Here is a 25,180-nt window from a genome sequence, read left to right as displayed (position 1 = left end):
TTTTGCACTTGATGATGGATCTGCAGCAGCAGGAGGACTTGCCTGTCACTCAATGGCAAGGAGTTAATTACTTTGCTCCTGCCTCAGCACAGGCTAGCTGCTTTTTCATTTATTTGCCTCAGTAGTCACACAAATGGGTGGCTTAGCTTTATTGCTTACAGAAGTTAGCAAGGTCACAACATTCACTTGAGGCAATCCATTGTTTGGAACTCAGACAAGTCTGCATTCAGATAAAAAAAAAAACAAAAACAAAACAAAAAAAAAAAAAAAAACGAGGCTCCCCTGGGGGAATGTTTTGTTTATTTCTTTGGTGCCTATTACCAGCTGAACAAGCCAATCTCCAGAAGACTGGCAGAATCAACAGCTTCCCAAACAGTGAGCACTCATTAGGAAGTGAATGTCCCATTGTTACTCTTTGCCCCTTAAAGGAGATTGGATCACCCTTCAAAGTAACTTCTAGGTTACAGCTATATGAGTTCCAGATAAGCTGTTCAAATAGTGAAAGAACAGGTCTTTAATACAGGCTGGTTTAGGTCAGCACGCTGGAAATTTTGTTTCCTCTTGAGAAATCTTGTTACTGGGAAGGAAGCGCGATGGATTAGATGAGGATGTATTGGCTCCCCACAGGCTCCACTAGCCATGAGGCAATTTAGTTTGGAATGTTATCCTTCTCAATTATGTGTTGAGTCAGTTAGAACTCCATTATAAAACATAGACAGACACACATATAAAAACAGTCTGTCTTCAGGTATGAACTAAGAGCTTATTTAATACTTACATGCTGAGTTAACTGACTCTGAACTTGGGAATTGTTTCAGATCCTGTCTGACCCTGACATTTTTGAGCAGTTTGAGGTAAGAAGCTGACAAGCCGTTAAATGGACACTCTCTCTGAGTGCTTGAGAAGGTGGCCTGATGCAGTGAGATGGGCAGGCCAGGCCCTAGTCAGTCCCTCCCATGCAAAATGGTGATGGTTTGCTGACTGACTGCCTTATGGATGGGGTTAGAGGTAAACTTGTCATGCAGTCTCAGTAAACAAAACCCACATAGCAGTTTACACCTAAGATCTCACTGAGATCTCAGGATGTATTGAACATAATCCAGCACCAGCTCCCGCATTGCCAAATCCAAGGACAGCCTTGAAAGCCACCTGTTCAAAGTCTATGAAGTTTTTGCACCATTGATCAGATTTGCTCTTCTTGTAGATTTACAAGCCAAATTTAAGCCAAATGTGATGGCACACTCCTATAATCCCAGTACTTGGGAAGCTGGGGCAGGGGGATTATGAGTTCCATGTCAGCCTGTGCTGAATCATGAAATCCTGCCTCAATGAAACAAAACAAAGAAACAAAGTAAAGCCAATTTATCAAATGCAGCTTCATGTTTGAGTGAACTGCAACCTAATGAACTTTTCAATAAATATCTAATTATTGATGTATTTAGCCGAACTGATAAAATCTGTTGCAGACTGATGGAGCCTAAAGTCACAGTTGCATTACAGGTTTAGATTTTTACTGTGTGCTGAATCTTAAAATAGAATGCTGCTTAAACACTGTAAATCCAGCTACCTATCTGGTTTAGAAATTCTGTTATATAATACCCAAACAGAGCCTAAAGATCTCCATGAATGCTTTTAATAATGAAACTCATGACTTTACAGTCACAAAACTTAAGCCAACTCAGTCTCTCTCTCTCTCTCTCTCTCTCTCTCTCTCTCTCTCTCTCTCTCTTTTGAGCTGAGGATTGAACCCAGGGCCTTGCGCTTGCTAGGCAAGTGCTCTACTACTGAGCTAAATCCCCAACCCCAATTTTTTTTCTGGTTTTTTGAGGCAGGGTTTCTCTGTGTAGCTTTGCGTCTTTCCTGGAACTCACTTGGTAGCCCAGGCTGGCCTCGAACTCACAGAGATCTGCCTGCCTCTGCCTCCCCAGTGCTGGGATTAAAGGTGTGCGCCACCACTGCTGGCCTTCTTTTTCTCTTTTTTAACAGCTGTGGTTAGAGAATTCTTCCTTTCCTTTGCATGTATATATATATATATATATATTCATTCATTCATTCATGTTCAAGCTTTTGAGAGAGATAAAAAATTAAAATTATAGTTTCAGTATTTCAATTTAATATATTTTAAATAAGGCTAACATGAAAACTGCACATATAAACCATGGCCCTCTTCTCATTGACCTTGAATCACAATAAATATTTAATTGAAAACTTCAGTAGCTCCCACAGCTGGGCACCAACAGTAGTGATACAGTCAATCTCTGCTCTAGGAGCTGAGCATAAACAGGCACACATTCTCATATGTGGTGGCTATGGGCTGCTCTGTGAAGGGGAGAAATGGGTGGGCAGGTTGGCAGAAAGAGTTGTTCATAGGATACTTAGGAAAATGACGTGTCTGGACTCACTGGCCTACTTTAAAGGTAAACAAGATGTCGAGTAGAGGGCATTAGAACAAATTATGATTATTAAGGGACTATAGAATGCTTTAAATATTTTTAAAACTTATTTTTATTACTTTTAATTGTTTGTATGCAAGTGTGTCTGTGAGGAGGTATGCGTACACAAATGCAGGTGCCCATGGAGGCCAGAGGCATTGGATCCCTTTGGAGCTAGAGTTATATACAGGTGGTTGTAAACTGCCTGGCACGCTGCTGGGAAGTGAACCTAGGTCCTCTGCAGGAGTTGTATATCCTCTTAACTGCTGAGCCATCTCTGTTGTCCCCTAAAGTGTTTGTATTCCTAGAGAAGACATAACATTTTTTTTTCTGTTTAAAACATCCTTGAGTCATCTTTGCCAGTACCCTAGCTATGAGCCATGAATAGCTTTGGGGCATGTAACATGTGTCTGGTCTAGGCTTGGGTGTGCTGGCCTGTCAGCACTTGGGAGGCTAAGGCAGGAAGATTGTAAGTTAGCCTGGGCTACTCAGCATGCCATTTAAAAAAAGAGCCACCCTTCCCCCAAAAAAACCCTAAAACCAACCAACCAAACAAACAAACAAACAAAAAGACAAAATCAAATGAAGAACTAGTCTAAACTAGTAGAGACTGAGAGTAATATTAGTACAAACTATACACGAGATTTTAGTAACTCAATATTAAAAAGGATGTAAAATCTCTCTCATTTTTGTACTTGGATGTTTTGGATATATTGGGTTAAATAAGATAGCAGAATTAACTTCCTTTAAAAACAGCTTACACAAATTTTAGAATTAAATCATTGGCTTAAAATGTATTTTATCATGTAATGCTGCTTTAAAAAGCAGTGATCTGGATTTTTAAAAAGTATGTTCTAACTGCATTATCATTTGCAATCTGGCTGATCATCAAAGAGAGCAAGATCTCAATTCTGATCTGTTATTTGTCCCATTACATGCACATTTCAAAGAAACAATTCTTTGCTCTGTATTCCCTGTGCATTCAAAGGGAAACAGATTGCAAAGAGAATATTTGAATTTCTCAATAGCTGAGCATATAGGAATGAGTCTAGGAAAGAAGCTCTCATCCAAGGCACCTCTGTGACAATATTGCTAATTCCAAAGTGAGGCGGAGATGGGAACAGCAAGAGCCTCCCTCCAATTCTTTCTTACTAGACTGGGAAGGGAAGGCTTGTCGGACAGCTCTCCAGCCCCTTATAAGCATTTTAAATAAAATACATTAAAAATGCATGTTCATTTTAAGGAGTTAGAAATAGTCAGAGAAGTAAATGAAAAATCATCCATTGTTCCCTCATTAGAAATAAAACAACCTGTTGTTAATTATTTCTGTAATTATCAGTATATGTGCCCAATAAAAATGGGACTGAGCAGTTTTGTAATTAGCTTTTGTCACTTAATATATTATAAATGTCTTTCTGGGCCCATTTTTTGGTTTTTGTTTGTTTGTTTGGTTTTGTTTTAGGTTTATTTCATTAATTTCCTTTAGGTAACGTATAAAGTAATAAGTTTAAATGTGATGTTTTCACATCTGTTTATCATTATGCTTTATTTTTATTCACGGCCCCACCTTGGGTTTTAGTTTTAACAGTGTAAGTCTATTTTCTTCAGATTAAAGAAACCCGTTATTCCAAAGCTCGATCTAAAGCCAATGAAAGCAAAGGCACTCTGTCTGAGGCAAGGTTGGAAGCCTGGCCCCCTACCTGCCGTGCTGGGCCATTACATCAGCTAGGGCTCTGCAGGGCACAGTTCAAATGACCGATCTTCTGCTTCCCTGGTGTGTGTGTATGTGTTTGCTTGTTTTAGCCTTACGAGCTGTGTTCCTCAGTTCAGTTTGGCCCCCAGGCTTGGTGATTGCTGCTGTTTGGGTATAGCTAAAAGCCGACTTTTTTACAGGATCTGATGTTGCTTTGTTTCAGCTGCGGTTGACTGTCAGTAAGAATAATAACGGACTAAAGCTGAGGCTGCCTAGGGAAGCTGCCTTAGATAATGAAAACCACTCTATTCACACACAAAGTAGCTAGTTAGAGTGAACTAACTTTTGGTCTACAGTAGTTTTGCTTCTCTGTAATATTGTTTATTTATTAAATATATCCTGGGCATTACAAAGATGGTATCTGGTGAAATCAGAGAAATTCGAAGAGGGTCAGTAGGACCCATGATCTCAAGGATTACCTTTTTGTAACAAGGAGCATCCGTCTGCCGATTCTGTATTAGAGACGACATGCTCATGTCCTCAATCCTTTTTTGTCTTTAATTAGATTTTAGAAAATGAAGTAACCCAACCCCTTGGGCTTCAGTTTGAAATCAGACTTTTCGAAAGTCAGGGGAAGTCACGCTCTTTTTGGTCATGGTGGAAGATAGTAAATGAAAGTATCCAGCTGTGCATATATGTGCCAGTGGGTTGCCACACGGCCCCCAGCCATCCAGCCCATATGAATGAGCATTGTAGAAAACATACTTTGGTGGAAAGTGTATAAACCCAGGGGCGTAGGTACTGGCCTGAAAAATGTGCATTGGGTCAACAAACCCAGGAAATGGCATGCTGGTGCTTTCAAAGGGAAGTGGTGATTTTTTGTTTTGTTGTTTTGTTTTTAATTTGACTGGTTTTATTAAGCTTTCAAAAATAGAATGCCTATTACAGTTTGTTTTTTAAAGCAAATTACTTTTCTTTTGTCAGAATTTATTTGCTCCAAGGCACATACTTAAGATCAGAAAAGATAAAAAAACCACCACAGTTATTTCTCACATGATAAGAAAATTTTCCTTTGGAGAGCTAACAGGTTCTACTGTTTAAGAAATTGTTTGAAGTAAAGATACTGTGACTTTCAGCTTCCTAATATATAAACTGGGTATAGTGTTTGTATAGTTCCCACATATTACTACATTTTCAATTGTGTCTTTATTTTGAAAAAAATTAAATTACATCTATTTGTTTTTATGACTGCATGGGAGTTGCATGCACCATAGCATATGTGTGGAGGTCAGAGAATCTACAGCAGTTATCCTACTAAATAGGTCCTGCAGATGTAAGTCAAGTTGCCAGCCACGGTAGCAATCACCCTTACTTATTGAGCCATCTTGCTGACACTCAATTGCATTATTTTACAGAGATTTTTACACAGTAAATACCGAAGAGAATTTTCCCTGTTGATGATTCCATAGAAGCAGATATGAGAACATACTATTGACCTTCATGTCCACAGTTATAAGGCAGTTAAGTGTATTTCTAAATTAGGTGACTAAGGGGGCATTTGGTATGTGAATTTCCTAGCTTCCAGTAATATGTTATAAGTGCATGAGTTGCTTATAATGTCTGAGTTTACTATAGAGATCTATGACTCTCTGTTCAGTGTTAGGCCTTCTCAGTTAACAAATGTGAAGGAAAAATTCATGCCCAGATACAGATGTGTGGGTCCAAGAATACAGTTCTCGTGCACAGTATTTATGCCTGAGAAATCAAGGTACATTATGAAGAATCCAGTCATTAACTGATTCCTTTCAAAGGTATTGTAGTTGATTTAATAGTATATTCAGTTAACTTTGTTCTACATCTAATATATAACAAATAAACAAAAGTTCCATCATGTAGCTGTGACTACTAACTGTTCATTGGGCTTTCTTTACAGTAGATGAGTTACCTTTTCTCATTGCTGTGGTAAAAAGCCCAACAGGAAGAAACTTAAGGGAGAAAGGACTTACTATGGCAACAGTTTGAGAAGACATCGTTCTCACGGTGAAAAAGGAAGCTAGAACATAAGGCTACTTGCTCACGATGGGCAAATCAAGAGACTAGGAGCTAAGTCAGCCAGCACTCAGCCAGCATTCTCCGTTCTCCTTTGCCATTTAGTTCAGGAGCCCAGGCCCACGGGGTGTCACCCACTTTCAGGTTGGGTCTTACCCACTCTGTCATTCTTCCTGGAAATCCTCTCACAAAGAAATCTGTGCCTCATCAATGCACTAAGCATTTTTTAATCAAAGTTGACAATCAAAATAAAGCATTGTGACTTGTAAGTGTTGCATAGCATTTCGCTTGTGCCTGGATCCTCCCCTCTGTGAAAAGTCAGCGCTGTGTAATAGGAAGATAAGATAGAAACAGAAGGCATATGCTAGTCCCAGCTCTGCCAATTAGCTCTTTTACTTTGGGTACATTTCCTTTTGTATGTGGGGTTTGTGTGTGTGTGTCGGGGAGGGGGGAGGAAGGGGGAGGTCTGCGGTGGGGTAGAGTGGAACACCACAGCATGTATGAGGAGGTCAGAGGGCAACTTGAGTTGCTGGTTCTGTCTTTTCACTATATAGATCTGTGGGGTCCAACTCAGGTCATTGTCAGATTTGAAAGCAAGCACTTTAACCTGCTGAGCCATCTCCCTCACAGGCCTTTAGGCAAATTTATTATAACAAAGTTAATAGTTATAGTGGTGCGGTGTGTTGGATTTGTCTTTAAGAAGAAAGTCAGTTTGTGTGATAATACATTTACTTACCAATAAAATGGAATTTTTGTGTGCTTGTGAAAAAAGTGAGTAGAATGTCTATAGATTATCTTACCATATAATTAATTGTAAGGGTAGTGTTAGATTTTGTTTGTTTTGTTACATAACCAGATTACCCTGGAATACACCATGTAGTCCACTCTAGCCTCTCCCTCATAATCCTCCTTTTTTAACCTCCTGGATGCTGGTACTCTTGATATATGACACCATATCTGTGTCCTAGGTACTGCATGTTAAAATTTGAAATAACATTTGAAAATTGTAAATACTATGTTTGCAGCCATCTTGATGACCAGTTGCCCACAGGCAACTTCCCAGTGACTAACCTTTTTCGTCAGGGTGATACATCTTGCTCTCAGGGCTAAACAGGACAAAGCCAGATGCCCTGTTTTCTTTCTCTTTTTGTAGGGGGAGGCAGGGTCTCACATAATCAGGCTGACTTCAGTGTAGCTGAGGATGACCTTGAACTCCTTACTTTCCTTCTTCCACCTCTCAAGTTGAGAACATAGACCCAAAGCACCACACCTTCCATCAAAGCTTCTTCCTTTACTTTATAACTGTGGCTCTGAAACACACTTAAATTGAAAATCTAAAAGCTGCACTATGAATCTGTAACTATTAGGTTTGACAAAACATGGGAGAAATAGTTCCTCTGATTGCTGGAGTCCCTAGGTGGAGGAAGGCTTAAAGTACAAGGTGAGACTCTCATGCCACGGCTTTTCTTTAAATTAAGTATATTAAAAAAAAAAAAAAAACCCTTTGGTGAGGAATAGCTGTGCAATTATAATCAAGTTGCAATGCTTTTTTCTTTGAATTCCCATGAACATGAAGATTAGTGTTGCCCTGTGAATATTTTCACTTTACAGAAAGAAAAATGGTCAACCTGGCCCAGGTGAGGCGTATTATTAAAAAGATAAAGTGTGGCTTCCAGTTGAGGACCTTTGGCATAGCCCATAGAAATCTCGCTTTCTCTAGGGAAGTGAAGATGACTGAGATGGCAAGCCTTGGACTTCATTTAGGAGCCAGTCTGACTCCTCAGAATGAAGTTATGGGTGAGTTCAGCTTAGTGGTCTGAATGCTGGTTACCCGTATTTGTAAGTTAAAACCCTAACTACTAAAGTGATAGTACCAGAAGGTGGGGTCTTTGGGAGATCCTTAGATTGCAAAGGTGGAATCCTCATGAATGGGTTTGTGTCTTTGTGAAATAGGCCCAAAGAGATTACCTTCCCCTCCCATCACATGACGCAGTGGAAAGAAAAAATGGAAAAGGCAAGAAGCTGTATCCCCTACACAATTAGTCTCTGTTCACTCCTGTGTATGTATTTTCATCTTCCCTCATAGCAGAGTAAAGCTGCACATGAGGGAAACCTTCTTTGCAACTTTAAGTCTGCCTATTGATGGCATTCAAGGCTGTTTTGTCCTTTACATACTGAACATGGCATTATCTTAGATAGTTTTGTTATTGGAGGTGGACTCAGTGTCTCTTACTATGTGATATGATGATCAGGTTTTTTATGTCTCAAAGAGAGACAGGGGAGGAGTAAGGAACATATATTTGTTAACACTGAAAAGTATAAGTATACTCTATAGGGCAAGAACTAGCTCAAGCAAGTGACTCAAGGGCCCTATTTGTCAGATCCAGGGGCTTTTAATTACAAAAAAGAAGGAAGGAAGTCTCTGAAGGGATGATACTTTTTTTGACAGTTTTAGGTGATTGATTTTGGCCAAATCAAATAAAGAGGTGGTATGGGACATTCCAAAGGAAATTCTTTCTCAGTTGTTGGGTCCCAGAGTCAACCCAGTGACTCATAGACAGGCCTCTGTTACCCTATCTTCATACTCAATTTGTTTCTTATTATATATTAGCTTCACCCATCAAAATATGAGGCAGAACAAGTGGTTTAAACAACAGGAATTGTCATGATTCTGGAGACTGGGAGGTGTAGTCAGATTTTTTGGGCTCCAGCTCACAAAATACAACATGGAGACTGATTAATTGTGAAAGTTCAGCCTATAGCTTAGGCTTGTCCCACTAGCTCTTATAACTTAAATTAACCCATTTATATAATCTATGTTTTGCCCTGTGGCCTTTTACCTCTCTTCCATCTTACACCTCCTGTTTCCTCTCCGAGTCCTCTGGCATCATTCTCCCACCTAGATTCCTCTCTTCTTTTCTCTCTGCCTGGAAGTCCCACCTCACCTCTTCCTGCCTAGCTATTGGCCATTCAGCTCTTTATTAAACCAATCAGAATGTACTTTGGCAAAGACACATCTTCACAGTGTATAAAAGATTATTCTATAACAGGGAGGTCCAAGATCAAGAGCAAGCAAATGCTGCTTGTCTTTCCATCTAGAACATTTCCTGACCAGCATATGACCACTTTCTTGTATGGCTTTACATAGTAGAAAAAGAGAAAGAAAGCATGCTCTCTAATTTTTTTTTCTTGTGTAAAGGCACTCATCCCATCATGGTGTCCTCATCTAGAACTACCTGCTGAAAGCTTCATCTCCAAATACTGTCATGAAGCAGACTAGGGTTTCATAGAAATCTGGGAAGGACAGTGCAGTCCATGACTCCACCTATTTTGTTCCTCTGGTTATCTGATTTGACTTTCCAAGCTCATCAAGGACTAGCACCCCTTCTCTCCCCACTCCATTCAATCACTGAGTTAGGTCAAAAGCCCCAACTTTGGCAGACCCAATAGTCTAAGCTTCACCACCTGTGCCTACAGGTCTACTAAAAACGTGTGTGATAAGCTGGGTGGTGGTTGCCCTAAGCCTGTCTTCAGGGCATTGACAAGAGCTTTAGAGTAAATCGAGGAAGGACTGGGGCAGGGGTAAGAAGCACAGGTAATTACAGTTTCTATTGAGGTCTGCTCCTTTATCCTTGTCTCATCTTTCTGTTCTGCATGCTGGAAGGAATCCTTCTTGCTGGAGGGAACCAACTGCCTCTCAGATGGTTACTTCCTCTTCAGCATGCAGCCTGCCATCATGGACAACTACTCTTACCTGGGGGATAGTCTGCGCTAATAGTCTTTGTTCATCCTGGAGCTTAAGGTGACTATAGGTTTAGGACAATGAGTTATCTCTGTGCTTTCAGCCTTGAAGAGGACTGAAGTAGAGTAGATAGTGAGACTACCCTTAGTGATTATGGTGGTTTGAAACAAATGGCTCTCAAAAGGAGTGGTACCTTTAGGAGGTGTGGCCTTATTGGAGTAGGTGTGGTCTTGTTGGAGGACCTGTGTCACTATGGAGGCTGGCTTTGAGGTCTCATATATGTTCAAGATACTGCCCAGTGCCCAAGTTCACTTATTGTTGCCTTCTGCTCAAGGTATAGCCAGCACCATGTCTGCCTGCATGCTGCCATGCTCCCTGCCATGATGATAATGGACTAAACCTCAGAAACTATAAGCTGCCACCTCAATTAAATGTTTGCCTTTATAAGAGTTGTCGTGGTCATGGTGTCTCTTCACAGTAACAGAAACCCTGACTAAGACAGTGATTTTCATTTCTGTACAAACCAGTCAGCAGTTTGATACAAGTAAAGGAGACAGATACAAAGTGAAGGCAGAGGTGCCTGGCTTTCCCCTGCTTCCAGCCACTTCCTGGGTCCAAGTGAGAGGCCAATCCTTTTTAGTGAGAGCTGCTTCTTAGCACCTCTTATGATACCTAGTATACTACAAGTGCTCACTATGCAGTTCTGATCATAAACTCTTCATCAACTATACTGTGGTTTTATATTTGTCTGAAAGCATTTTCTTTATTGTGTGTAAATCATTCAGGAGAAAGCTGTAAGAGGGTCTCAATTACAGAGTGATGAAAATGCTATGAGAAAAGTTCAAAGTACATGTAGCCCCTTCCTCGTGTCCCCTCTGTCCCCCTCCCCTAACCAGGCAATTCTTGCAGGCCTAGCTTAGGGTAGGAATGGAGCCTAGCCCATGTGCATGTTTCCTAAAACTTCATTCCCTTCCCTTGGGACCTGGTTGAATGGAATTTTCAGAAAAATTTAAACTATGTTATAGAGTTAAGAAAATATATTCAGGCTGAACTTTTGTAGCCATGAAATACTGTCTTCAGGGAGTTAGGGTTCCTTCTTGTGAGATTTTAGTCTCATTAACAGAAGAATTTAAAAGCAGTCTCCAAAGGGAACTTGAAGACATTTTATTGGACTTTGAGAGAATGGTAAGAGAGCAGGCAAGCTACGAATCTTGGTAGCTGATTCGAGGAGGAAGAAAGAAATCAAAGCCCTTTGAGTTGAGGTCCAAGAAAGCTGGCATCTTCAGTAGTGGAGGCTGGCAAGCAGCTGCATGGTGGAAGGGTGGAGGGGTGTCAGAGAAAGACCTTGAATGTCCAGAAAGTCAAGGAAAGCATAATAAGGATTTGGACCACATCCAAAGAAGAGCTAGGAAGGAGAAAAGGAAAAGTTACATTTTTGTGCTAGTACTTAGAATCCGGGCCAGACGGCAGTAAAGGTCTGCAATAACTGTATCATTGTGCCCATCTACTTAGCATGTCTTTGGGTGAATCAGCTTTCCCAACAGGGTGCCTCCTGGCCAGATGATTAACACACTAAGAGTTGGATTAAGTCTTAGGGGAAGGGAAAATAATATGTAATGTTCTAATCTTGAGGGCAGCTCAAAAGCTCATGGCTCCCCCCAGAGCCAAAGGTAGAACTCAGATCCTACACTTTGACCGGGAGGACATAGTTGTCTATTGATGGGCTCAACAAAGTTCTGACACCTCCACTTTTTCATGTGTTATTTAAGTCCTAAGGAGGGGAAGTTATGAAGCTGCTCTTTCTAGTGTTACTAAGAAAACAGGTGCTAGGGGCTGAAGTCCACCAAGAGGAAGGGGTTCACTTCCAATTGTCTCCAAGTTGGCTAGTCTCTGTCTAGCTACCTAACATTATTACTGTTAAATAATGATTTTAATGTTGGAAAAATAATTTCTGCACCAAAACTAGATTATAGGAGCTGAAGTTTGATTTATTAAAGTTTAAGGAAAAGCTAATTGAATAATAGAGAATTTAAAAGTAAACACCCATAGCGTTCTTCTTTTCTGCAGTTATTTGTCCATCTGTGCATGGTATGAATAGCAAAGGTTCAACTAAGTCAGAACACATGTGTTTATGATACTGACTCCATGCCCATTATGTTTTTTATATTTATTTCCTTACCCATAAATCAGGCTATAGGGGCAGATGATTTCCAACGCTCATGCAAACTTCAGGACAAAACGAAGTTGTCCAGCACATCAGAGGTTCTTTATCTTGTTTTATTCTTTTTTATTAGATATAGAACTTTGAGAGCTGTAGCTTTGCCTTTACTGTTCTTGGTGATTTGGTTACAATTAAAAAGATATTATAAACTCTCAAAAAGATTAGCCATTGAGTGCTGATGGTACTTGAGATAAGAGGAAGATATGCAAATACTAATTAATGAAAAATACCTTTATTTCTTAAGGAAATAAATAGATTATTTTTTAGGTAAGTATTGGGAGTAAATCCAGTTTTTTTTCTACTACTTTTAAGGCCTCTTTTTAACATACACCCTAAACTATTGTCCTAGCAAATCATTTCCAAAATTGAATTTAAGATTTGCATAATTTTATAGAGTATGAAACAAAAGGCAGTTGTCATTCATGAAATGTAGATTTGTACTGCTTCAGGGATGGCAAATCAGATTTCCTACATATATGCATGGTGGTGATGCAGAATGCGGCTTTATATACAGCCAGAAGGAGATTTTTTTCCGGCTATCAATTTAGCTGGAATGTTTTCTTCTGTTGGTTTTTCACAAGGTTAGAGTTGTGGTGGTTACATTTATTTTCTTTATGTGTCTCTGGAGTTGACCAGGATTTCAGAAATCCTCTCTGCATAGTTCTTTTTAGTATTATTTTTATTTTATTTTAAAATATTGCTAGAACAAAACCATGTACCTAGATGCCACCTGTAATGATGAAACAAATGTTTTGTTCACATTACAAATATTAGATTTAGAAGAAATGTTGGGTTTTTTGTATCAATTTAAAAGGTCATCTGAGCTGAGTTGTTGTTTGTTCTTATGACAAAGAAGTACTAGGACTGAGTACTAAATCTTTTTAAGACAGCTGGTGAGATGGTTCAGTGAGTAATGGTGCTTGCCGCCAAGTCCAATGACAAGAGTTTGATCCACACTGTCTTCATGTGGATGGAAGGAGAGGAATGACTCCATCAAATTGTTCTCTGATCTCCACATGTATGCTATGGCATACACACAACCACACCCCTCCACACACAATAAACAAATGTAATTTTTTTAATTTCAAGAAAATCCTGTTTGTTTGAATTTTTTCCCTTAAAATATTTAACAAGCACTTATCATGTATCCCAGGAAGGTCATGATGTAGACTTTAAAAATAGGAAAGAATTGAAGATGAGGAAAGTGTGGGAGTTTATTATTCAAGCTAAAAATAATGTAGATGAATTTCGTGAACTCAAACAGTAAAGTGCTTTCTAGAAATGCTTTTAAGAGCTAAAACTACGCTAAGAAAAAAAAAAATGTGTGCTGGGTGGTCATGGCACATGCCTTTCAAGACTAGCCTGGTCTGCAGAGCAACTTCAAGACAGCCAGGGCTACACAGTGAAACCCTGTCTTGACAAACAAACAAGTAAAACAACCAAAAAAAGTGAGACTATCATAAATAAAAAGATGGTGTAGATCCTCATTGAATATTGGTGTGCTGGCCAAGCCAGAATTTAACTGTAAGCATTTTTTGATGCTGTAAGTGAACATTTGAAGCCTGGATGAAGCACTTGCAGGTTTGCAGCATCCTGTGTCTTTGTAGATCTTTAACACACAACTGTTTGCTCTGGGGAATTAGGCATTTAGTAGTGCAGTGTGCCTCCTTGTGATATGGATAGAAAGCGAACAAAAGCATTCTGGGGTTGTGCAAAATTTGCCTTCTGCTTCTATGTGAAACATGCTGGATTAGGACCCTGAGGAGTAGACACTGGAAATCAGCATTATTTGAATTCTTGGAATGATTTTTACTCATGCTGAGATTTTACAAGTACTGAATCAGGGCCACAGAGCAGGCCCAATTATCTTTTCAGGTTTGAAGTAATTAGTGGGAGGCTTCATGGTAGAAATTAAGCTTTAAATTAAATGTTTCAATAAATTCAAAGTGTTTATGTAAAAGCATACCTGTTCTTTGAGTCATTTATAGTGTGCCCATTGATACATCTAATCCTTATTGAGGTAAACCTGGCCTCTGTTCTTTGTCACTTTCCAAGTAACATTGCAATTCTTTAAACTAGCAAAACCATGTCATATTATTTTTGTGAAGGCCTTATAATTAAAAACAGACATCATACCATGTTAAGTGTCTTGAAAATGAATGTTTCTGATGTCAACCCTCCCACCCTTTCAATCATTTAGATGAATTCCTATAGCAAATGAAATACGGCAAGCTGGCTTCATGTGTGATCACTGTTCTTCTTGGAAATAACTAAATCTTTCCATGCTAATAACCCTCTCCCCAATACATGTTTATATAATTCTTTCATCTTCAAAATTACTGTGAAAAATATCACCCCTTCGGAATGCTTATAGACAGGTTAATTAATTTTTGAAATTGGGCACATTCCAGAGATTTTGCTTGAACTCAAAGACATTTGACTGGTGTGTTAAAGTATCTTATACTATGCCTTTTAGGTTTTGTGTTTGTTAGTCTGTTTGGTTTAAGGAGCTCTTATTCATTTTCTCCCAAAGTGACCATGTTTCTTGGGGAGACACAGTACAGATGTTTACTCACCCAATAAAGAGAATGAAGGGACACCAGCCCCCTTGAACATGTGGCTCTGGCAGGCCTCGCCCTTCTCTTCCATTCCTTCTACCTTGCTGAAAACCATTAGATTACATTCCTAACCACTTCCTCCTCCTGAGGCTGACTACCAAGGGTCCAGCTATTGAAGTATTGAAGTCCAGCAACTAGAGGAAGCCCTTTTTGGTTTTCCTTTCTCCTTCTCTCCCACCCCATATTTCCTTTAGCACCACATCCTAGCCCATTCTAACACAGACATCCCCTTCTTCTCCTCTTAAAATTACACCTGTAAGGTCATCTGCTGCTGTTTTCTGCCTGAGTCAGAAAGCGGCCACTTTAACTTTCCTTCCCTGCTTAATAAAGGATCTCTCTGTGAAAACAGGGAACCATGACAGACCAAAGGAAAAACTGCACCAATATCCAATTTGGTGAAACAAGGCATTTATATTGGGGTTACAAACAAGAATACGGGTGAGGGGTTACTTGCAGGAGCCGAGGCAATCTAAAAGCAGCCACATCACTGCAAAGTCCAACCCCAGCACAGGTGATGGCACATGACAGCCACAGCACTGGGGTGTTTGTACAACTTGCAAGCATCTTGATAGATTATAGATGTAACCGTCTTGTTAAATAATAAACACAGAGCCAATTGTAGAGTTAAAAGCCAAGAGGTCAGAGCAATAGCTGAGAGCTGAAAACCTTACCCTTCACTGCTGTTCTATCTTTCCTCTCTGCAAGAGACCTACTTCCTGTGTCCTGTCTTTTATATAGACTTTCTGTTCTGCCTTCTCATTGGTTGTAAACCCAGCCACATGACCTCCTCATCACTGCCTGTCTGTACAGACCTCCAGGTCTTCTATAGTTGTATTGAGATTAAAGGCATGTGTCGCCATGCTGGCTGTATCCTTGAACAGAGATCCTGCCTAGCTCTGCCTCCCAAGTGCTGGGATTAAAGGCGTGCACTACCACCACCCAGCTTCTGCTATGGCTTGCTCTGACCCCAAGGCAACTTTATTAATATACAAATGAAGTCACATTTCAGTACAAATAAAACATCACTATAATAGATCCTCCAAATCTCCTCTCTACAGCCTAGCTGGTCAGATTCTCTTCTCTAACAGTTGTTTTCTGTTTAATTCATGGGAGAATGCATTCTTGACTCTTATAAGTTTCAACTTTCCCCAATGTGATATTTGTTTACCCCCTGAGTTTCATGAGCCTCCACTCCCTCCTGGAGGGAATATTTCAGTTTCAGGGAAACTTTTATAAGCACTGTGTAGATAGACAGTGAGTAGTGTGACAGGAAAGGGGTTCTAACTATGATTTAGTCATAATGACCAAGGATTGTATAATGAAAAAGGATAGCACTAAGTAAAGCCCAATTGACATTAGAGAGGCTTTCTCTGGCAATTGACAAGAGCAGATGCAGAGACACACAGTGAAACAGTATGTGGAGAGAGCCCAAATTGGAGATCTCCATTGGGTCCCTCCCCTTGGAGCTTGGGGAACACGATGGAAGAGGGAGAGGAAGAACTGTAGGGGCCAGAAGGGCCAAGGACACCATGAGAACATGACTCACAGACATCAACTAAGCAGGGCTCATATGGGCTCACAGAGATTGAACCAAAAATCAGGGAGCCTGTATGGGTCTGAGCTAGGTACTTTGTATATACGTTATGGTTGTTAGCTTGGTGTTCCTGTGGGACTATCAACAGTGGAAGTGGGGGTGTCTTTGACTTTTTCACCAGCTCTTGGGATTCTTTTCCTCCTACTGGGTTGCCTTGCCCAGCCTTGATATGAGAGTTTGTGTCTAGTCTTACTGTATCTTATTATGCCATGTTTGGTTGATATCCCTGGAAAGCCTGCTTTTTTCTGAAGGGAAATGGAGGAAGAGTGGATCTGGGGGAGAAAGCAGGGAAGAGGGGGTAGGAAGAGTGGAGGGAGGGGAAACTTTGGTTGGGATGTATTGTATGAAAGAAGAATGAATGAATGAATAAATGAATGAATGAATAAATGAATGAATGAATGAATGAATGAATGAATGAAAAGTTAGTTGACGTAGATCTAAGGTTTGGAAATGCAGATCCAAGTTCTGAACATTTTGTCCAACTGCCCAGCCCAGCTTGAGATAAGATTATAATATATTATATTCAAATTATAATACAATCTTGACAGAGATACAACCCTGTTACTTAGTTTTTGTTGGTTGAAAATAGTAAAAATTAAGGGAAGAGAGAAAAGGAAAGGGTGATGGGATACATGTCACATTGAAGTAGAGGGATCAGCTATCTGGAGGAAGGAAGGAAGGGAGCCAGCCAAAGGGAAGCAAGGGGCATGGGGGAGGGTATGAAGAAGAACAAAGTAAAATAAAAAATCAGAACATGTCTTAAATTTTTAAAAATGTATTTACCACTTTCTTAAAATTGGGACTCAATATTTTTTTTGGCTGTGATACTCTTTGAAATTTCTAACTAACTCTATAAATGAACACATGCATATATAAGTAAAATACATATGTACATATATGTATATATATATATATATATATGTATTGCATGCAAACTTGCGCATATATTCTGATAAATAGAATATTATATTAAAATAGCAACAGCTGGAAGTTGCCAGTTTTCTCTGTACACTTGTTATGTATTGTGTCATTTGCCACAAATCCTCTCAATTCTAGGAATTCATAGTTTTTCTCCTCTTACTTTGGACACATTGAAGCTTCAAAGTATAGGTTGCTTACATATCCAAGAGTGTGATGTTACAGTAGGTCCTTTTGACTCAGAAGCTTTATCAGTAAGTAAGTCGTGTACACATTCATACCCATGTGCACACACAGTTTAAGAATGTATAGAAATTTCCTAGAGGAATAAGAGAGGGAAATACTAAATTCCATCGTACTGTAGGAGTGTCAGGGACTTCATATTTGCTCAGCTGCTAATATATGCAAGGCCCTGCCTTAGGCTATTATATCAGCTGGTTTTCCTAAAAGCCACACAGTGCTGTAGCTTTTGTCTTTCTGCTGAGAAAATGAGCATTCTAATCTCTTAACATATTTATGCAAGGCTAGATAGTCAGTGTGCAGCCAAGACATGACTGGAACTCAGGAATCTTTGGCTCTGTGACTTTTAATAGCACTATGTTTAGTGATATACATTGCTTTATGTTTTTCTTAAAAATTGTTTAAATTGTTAAAAATTATTTTAAATTCTCATGAACCTGAACCAAGGTTTCAGAAGTGTAATGAAACTTTCTTTGAAGGAGTATGCCTAGCCTTCAAAAATGTTTACTTTGTGTATCTATTTATTATGCATGAGGAGATGATTATCATATGAAAGAATATTAAGCACATCAGTGATAATTGTTTGATCTTTGAATTTTAAAATGTCACTCTTACTTTGAGTAGTTAATTTTACAATCATAATTGGCACAAAAACTATTTAGTTCTATGAAACTGTGCCCCAAGGATTTTCTAAAGAAGTGTTTCCATGAAGCCAAAAGCCAGTTGAAAGTGCTGTGTGGAACAGGGATGAGTTGCATATTTCACGATGTTACAAGATGCTTGTATATCATGTGCTGATGGGAATACACAAACCTGAGATAAACACTGCCAGACATGAATGTTTGGTTAGGTGTTTTAAGACTATTACTAGTGACCAAGCTTTTAAATTATTTAATTGCCTTTTAATGTCTTAAAACAATCATTATAATCTTCATTGCCCTTTTTTGTGGGACGGTATAGTCTAGTATGTCATCTTTCTTTATATAATTAAAATAATCTGTTTCAGAAGATTATTATTATTATTATTATTTTGGTTTTTGAGACAGGGTTTCTCTGTAGCTTTGAAGGCTGTCCTGCAACTTGCTCTGTAGACCAGGCTGGCCTCGAACTCACAGAGATCCACCTGCCTCTGCCTCCCGAGTGCTGGGATTACAGGCATGTGCTACCACCACCTGGCTGATTATTTTTTTTAATTAGCAATAATCGTGCCTCAGATAAACCTCATTGGCTATGATACTGCCACTGCTCAAAGCTTGATTATTTTTATTTAAATGATTATTTGGAGATAAACATTTTTTACATAGGGACTGCTTGCTTGTTTCTTCAGCTGCTTCTAGGAGCAGCTTTTTATGACCCTGGATTTATATCAATACAGTTTCCAATCTCATAGAGCAGCTGTACTGATAGCCAGCAAACTTTCTTGTACTAACTGGTTATTTTAGCACACGAATACCTCAGCAATCTAAGGAGGTTCCTGGCTCTTCAAAGACCACCTGATGTGTTTACTGAGAATGGTTCAAGAAGAAGGTCATGGCTCACTTTCATGTAGGACACACATGTACATGTCAAGTGAGTGTCCCCCAAGGTATCACCTTCCCCTATGAAAGAGTTGGCCACATGGCATTTGGAATTCAAAAATGTAGTTGCTGGCCTGTAACAGGATTGATGTAAAAATTGACTAGACGATTTTATGGATAGATATGTCTTCTGTTTTCTTTTATATCACTGATAAGGCCAAGATCTTTGAGTGTTCATGTTTTCCCACATTACTGGAAGTAAACTTTCACGCACAATTTTTTTCTTCTCTGTTATTTCATTGTTTTAGTTTCAACCTGAGTCACATACTTATTTTATTGCTGTGAGAAAGTCACATGGACTTGCTTGGTGACACCAACACTAAGACAAGTAGAAATAAACAAAGTCCTTTCTCCGTTGGTGACAATGAAGAAACAACTTTGAAAGTCCAGTCTGTTTCACTAAACAGAGAGGAAAAGCAAGGTGGTCCCAGCTGAAGCACTTACCTACCCACAGACTCTGGAGGCAATACTGAAACTTAGTAAAAAGCTGTTTCCTAAGATAATTAAAGAGAGTACACAGCATGCTGTACATTTCTATTTTATTTATCGTGAAGAACCACAGTGGATTTATTTTGTGTTGATGCTTACTTATTGTGACCATAAAAACACAGCAGACTTAGAATGCATACCTGGTGGCTATGATGTTAGATTACAAACTGTCGGCTGAAAACACAAGGGAGTGTCTAACTAGACTAAAAAAGATAGTGGAGTATTAATGGGGACCTAAGGACTCTTCTAACACTCTAAAGAACCCTGCATACGTTATTATTAATTTTTTTTATTGAATGAGGAAGCAAATTGATCATTTAACAAATAACCTTTGACTAAATTGTGTTCAGAATCCCAGAATCTCTGTGTGGAAATGATAGAAGACACTATTTTAGGTATATGGAGATCCTATGAAACAGAGAATAATTGACAATTCATGGAAGTTTCCATGTAGGCAATGATTCTTTAACAAATAGACACTAAATGATAAGATGGTGAATTTTGTTATTAGTCCATTTACTACTCCCTGAAAGGTGAATAGAATATCATTGTCTAAGTTTAAATTAACTGATTCATGATTTGTACAGCTTTGCTTGACAGCACTAACAGTCCAATTGGCTCTGTAATAAAGTAGTACTGAGGACTTCTTGTGTGTTCACTCAATGACAGTCACTGCTGGGTACAGCACATACTCAGTCTTTCATCTCACAAGAGGGGACAAGGTGTGCATTAATATACCCAGTCTAAAGTGGAAGCACTTGACATTCAGACTGGCTTAGAAAGTGCTAGAAATGCTCTTTGTACTCACTCTGTGAAGCATCCTTAAATTATCACCAGACAGGGTGACCATTCTGTATGTCTGCACACCATGTTTCTGTTATCATAGACTGTCCTGTTCTGTTCCATTATTATGACTGTTTGGATTTGGCTGGATTGGTCTTCACTATGGAGCCTAAACTCACATGTGACCCACAGGATTCCTCCTGCCCCAAGTGCTGAGATCATACATGTACACCACTGCACCCAGTTCACTGCTCTCTTTTATTTTGAAGATAGCTTATTTTTCAAGATGCTTCAAAGTCAGCAATGTTGATTAGTAAGTTCAGAGAGTTCCCCCATATTTCCTATTCCCACACATTCATAGCCTCTTCAAGAATCGAAGTCCTGTACCAGAAGGCTGTACGTGTTGTAAATGATGGACCTATTTCATTCTTGGTACATATTTTATATTGGGGTTCATTTATAGTATTATATGGTTTTTTACAAATATAACAAATATTTTCCATTACAGTTCATAAATACTACTTTTCCTTACCCTAAACATCCTCTGTGTCCTGGCCTTGCCTCCCCTGACCTTTTACTGTCTCCATGGGACTTGACTTCTGAAGAATGCCATATAGTGAAATTGTGCAGCAGAAAGTCTTTTTGATTGTCATCTTTTACTCCAGGACACTCTTAAACTTTCCCCATATTATTTCATGGTTTAATACCTAATTTCATCTTTAGAACAGAATAATATTCCTTTGTTTGGATGCACCAGTGTTTATTTTTATATGAACACACTGAAAGGCATTCTGACTGTGTCATATAGCTGTTCTATTTTAGTTCTGTTCATGTGTACCTTTCTTCTGTTACCTAATATCTTTCTTGAGTGAACCCTTGATTTTACTGCATTGGTGTCTGCAAGATCTGTTATGGAAGGTTGTATATAATTCTACCTTACTAGGTATGACTTGGAATATGCCTGCATTTGCCAGCTTGTGAGGATGTAAGAGCTAACACAGCCGGGTGGTGGTGGTGGCGGCAGTGGCGGTGCACGCCTTTAATCCTAGCACTTGGGAGGCAGAGCCAGGTGGATCTTTGTGAGTTTGAGGCCAGCCTGGTCTACAGAGTGAGTTCCAGGAAAGGTACAAAGCTACACTGAGAAACCCTGTCTTGAAAAACTAGAGAGAAAAAAAAAAGAGCTAACACAAAAGCATGAAAACTCATGTTTTGGTAATACTTGTAATAGGTTTTTGTTGTTGTTGTTGTTTGTTTTTTTGTTTTTGTTTTTTTCTGAGTTCCTTGGTGTGTTTCTGTATGTTCAGGATGCTCTAACTACTCAGTGCTGGGTGGTTGTCAGGTTGCCTGTGTTCTTCCTATAGACACTAAAGATGCATACTTCTAAGGTTGCAGAACCTAGAGGATGTCATTGCAAATCTAAGTATTTCCTGTTCAGCTTGTTTTAATTTTCCGTTGGGTAGAAGAACAATTATTTGTTGAAGTGGAGATGAAATTTAAAAGGGGAATTATACTTAATTTTAAATAATTTTTAATACCCATTGTTTTTTAATTTTGTGTGTTGAGGGGGGAAGAGTGTGTGCTTGTGCTGTGGCTTGTGAATGTGTGTGTGTGTGTGTGTGTGTGTGTGTGTAGTTCAGAAGTCATTTCATGGGAATCTATTCTCTCTTTTCACTATGTGGGTTCCAGGGATTGAACTCAGGTCATCAGACTTGGTGGCAGTCACTTTTACCCACTGAGCCATCTGGCTGACCTGATTTGTGTTTAATTTTTCATTTCATCAAAATTGCATGATAGGCTGATTTTTTTTAGACAGCTTTCCATCTCTGTAACGAACACCTGAGCTTATCAATTTTCAAAAAGAAAATGTTTATTTTAGTGTTGGAGATGCAACTCAGTGGTTAAAGTGCTTGTATAGCATGTGTACCACAAAAGGAATTTTCTTTTTGCTTACCATTTTGGAGTTACAATCTGTGATCAATTGACTCTACTCCTTTATGCCTGTGGCAAGGAAGTACTTCATAGCAAGGAGCATGAGGCAGAGCAACACTGCTTACCACAAGCCTTGGATGCTGAAGATAGAGAAGAGATAGAGATCCTCTAATCTTCTTCAAGGGCACAACGAGAAGGACCTGAAGTCAGCCCACCCATACCCATCTCAGAAACTCTCCATATACTCCTAATAATGTTGCTGAGCACCAAGTTTTAACAGAAGGGATGCTGGGGGACATTCTAGAACCAGCAATAACAATATAAAATTAGACTTATATATGGAAATTTTCCCCTATTGTAGGAGGATGAAGATAAGTGAGGTCTTCCATCCTTTGCATTTGGGATATTAATGGTTGTAATTAAGCAAACCAACATTAATGCTTTGGAAGAGACTGCGATTGTTTTTTATTTAATAATGCTGGAAGCTCTTCTGTTAGAGATAGGCTGCTACTCTCTGCCAAGTTCATACTTTCTCAAACAGATATGAAAAGATTGGTATTTTCCCTTGGTAGTAGAAAATATATATTTGGAGTAATTTAGAGTGATGGTGAAGAATGAGAAAAAAATAGGGCTGTAAACAGAAGTTAGGATCATCAGATGTTCTTGTTTTTGACCAGATAATCCAGTATTTGCTTGATAGTTCCATAAAAGAACTAAAGAACTGCTTAAGTGACAAGATTCTGGGTATGCATGCTGGGGCCCTTTTGGAGGAGAGTCATCACAAGAACTCCTTACATACTTTGGCATTTTGATTGGAACTATGTGGCAACCTTAGTTTTGTAGTAGACTTTGCTGTCTTTGATCATTCTTTTACGCAGCACTATGCAACAGCCAATCGGTCCCCTTTACTAGGCAAATCAGTTTACATTTATACACACCTAGGAGACGTCATATAGATCTAGAGTTTAAACTCCAGTTTAGATGACCCCTCCATAAAGACATGGGACTAATTTAGCATATGGACCCAGATATATCTGGCTCTGAAGATCATTTCATATTACGACACAATGTGTTTCTGCTACGTCAAAAGTGTGTTCTTCACCCCAAGCATGCAATATCATTAACTGTGCTGTATAATCTTAACTGGCTTTCTTCCCAGCATACAGAGAGATGCCTGAAGAGAAGCTGTTCCTTCCCAGCCCCATGCCACCACTTGCCTTCAGTGTTGCTTGGCAGAGGTCCCAGCATGTTGCCTGTAGGGTTTGCCACTGGGCTTTGCATTCTGAATACTTACAAAGAGCCACCAGGGACTCTACATTATTGTGGTTTGTCTGACCTGCTCATTTCCTGGTCACTGGTTTTGATGTTTTGTTTTCTCCTTTTGTTTTGTTCCACGTCTGAGAATTGAGTTGCCCAGGGAACAACTCAGTTCTTTGGTCTTTGAAATCCTTCTCCATCCAAGATCCTGCTTAGAAAAATGAGCTGGGAGCAAAAGTGAGCCAAACGTTTATGCCTCTATATTGAAGTACTAGTTGATTTTTGTCTACATTTCTCATTTTGAGTTTGGCCCAATCTGCTAGCCTAGGTAGGCCTTTTCAGGTAATACATCCCACTCTTAAAATAGCTTTTAAGTAAGCAGTAATTTGTACCTTGTTTGACTCTTGGGCTAAGTGGAGTGTGGAGTGTGAACTGAGCTGTATGTGTCTCACATAGGAACTTGAGCCTGAGTGTGAATTTTCTCCCTTCTACTCACCCACTTTCTTTGTGAATACCCACATGGACATCTCCCAAGGGCTGGATTTTTTTTTTTTTTTTTTTTTTTCTATTAGGTTTCAAGCTAGCATCAAAGATCTGTCAATACATTAGGGTAAATTTGAACAACGGTTCCAAGGGAGATCCTGGGCCAGTCACATATCTTTCTGCAGTTCTTCATTGAGGATCGGTAGTGACCTACCCTTAGAAGGGTTCTGAGATGCCAGAAGTATAAAGGAGCTCCGTGCAAAGTCTGAGTCTTGTGTTGTATAAGTTCTGGACTGCTGATCAAGTGGTCTGTTCACTTGGTGTTTTATTGCAGGTAATAAATTCCTAAGTTTATTTTGTATTTATTTTCTCATATAACTGAGATGAATGTGGCAGACTATTTAGTTCCATTTTACGAGAGTACATGCTGCAGTTACCTCCTAATGCAAACATTTATTTCCAGAAATTTGCTTGTGAAACAGTTAGTTGCACGTAATCTTTAAAAATTATTTTGAACTGGGTGGTGGTGGTGGTGCACATCTTTAATCCCAGGACTCAGGAGGCAGAGGCCGGAGATCTCTGTGAGTTCAAAGCTAGCCTGGTCTATAAAGCAAGTTCCAGGATAGGTGGGACTACACAGAAAAACCCTGTTTTGAAAAACACAAAAAAAGAGTATTGCATTTATTTATTTAACTATTTATTTATATTTATGGATGTGCCAAAGGCTTCTACTCTCTATTGCTACACCTGAGACATTTACAGTGTCAAACTGAGGAGAATATGGAAAACTTACTGTCTTCATTAATTTTGTAAAGGCAATCTGATTATGTCCAGTTTTGTAGGAAAAGACATTTATAATATTCATGTTTGAGATGACTCATCTGATAAGGGGTTTTCTTTAGCATACACACACATATATATCATTAAGCTGCATAGTTTCACATATGTGCTCATGTAAACATTATGCAGCTGGTAGTCCTTAGATGCTAAGAAATGTGTAAGTCTACAAGAATTATAAGCAACTTTTAATCACATCTGTTAGTCTGGAGTCTGTAGGTAAGTTGTCTTTTTTGGTTTGTTTGTTTTCAGATTGCTCTGTAATCAGCTTTCATTAATAGACTTATTTTTACTACTCTAAATCATTTTGATGCTAGA

General features: G+C 39.1%; 1 protein-coding gene and 1 pseudogene across 2 annotated transcripts in view; one reads left to right on the top strand and one right to left on the bottom strand.

Annotated features, from left to right (window-relative positions):
- The window catches only part of Prkg1 (protein kinase cGMP-dependent 1), a 1,194,442-nt gene that overhangs the window by 706,048 nt on the left and 463,214 nt on the right, over positions 1 to 25,180 (top strand). The gene's annotated exons all lie outside the window — the stretch shown is intronic.
- LOC118576988 lies at positions 18,644 to 18,761 on the bottom strand (annotated as a pseudogene).

This window comes from Onychomys torridus, chromosome 1 (genome assembly GCF_903995425.1).
Source record: "Onychomys torridus chromosome 1, mOncTor1.1, whole genome shotgun sequence".
Classification (NCBI taxonomy): domain Eukaryota; kingdom Metazoa; phylum Chordata; class Mammalia; order Rodentia; family Cricetidae; genus Onychomys; species Onychomys torridus.
The sequence above is the reverse complement of the archived record's forward strand: the minus strand, read 5'-3'. Positions and strand labels throughout refer to the sequence as shown.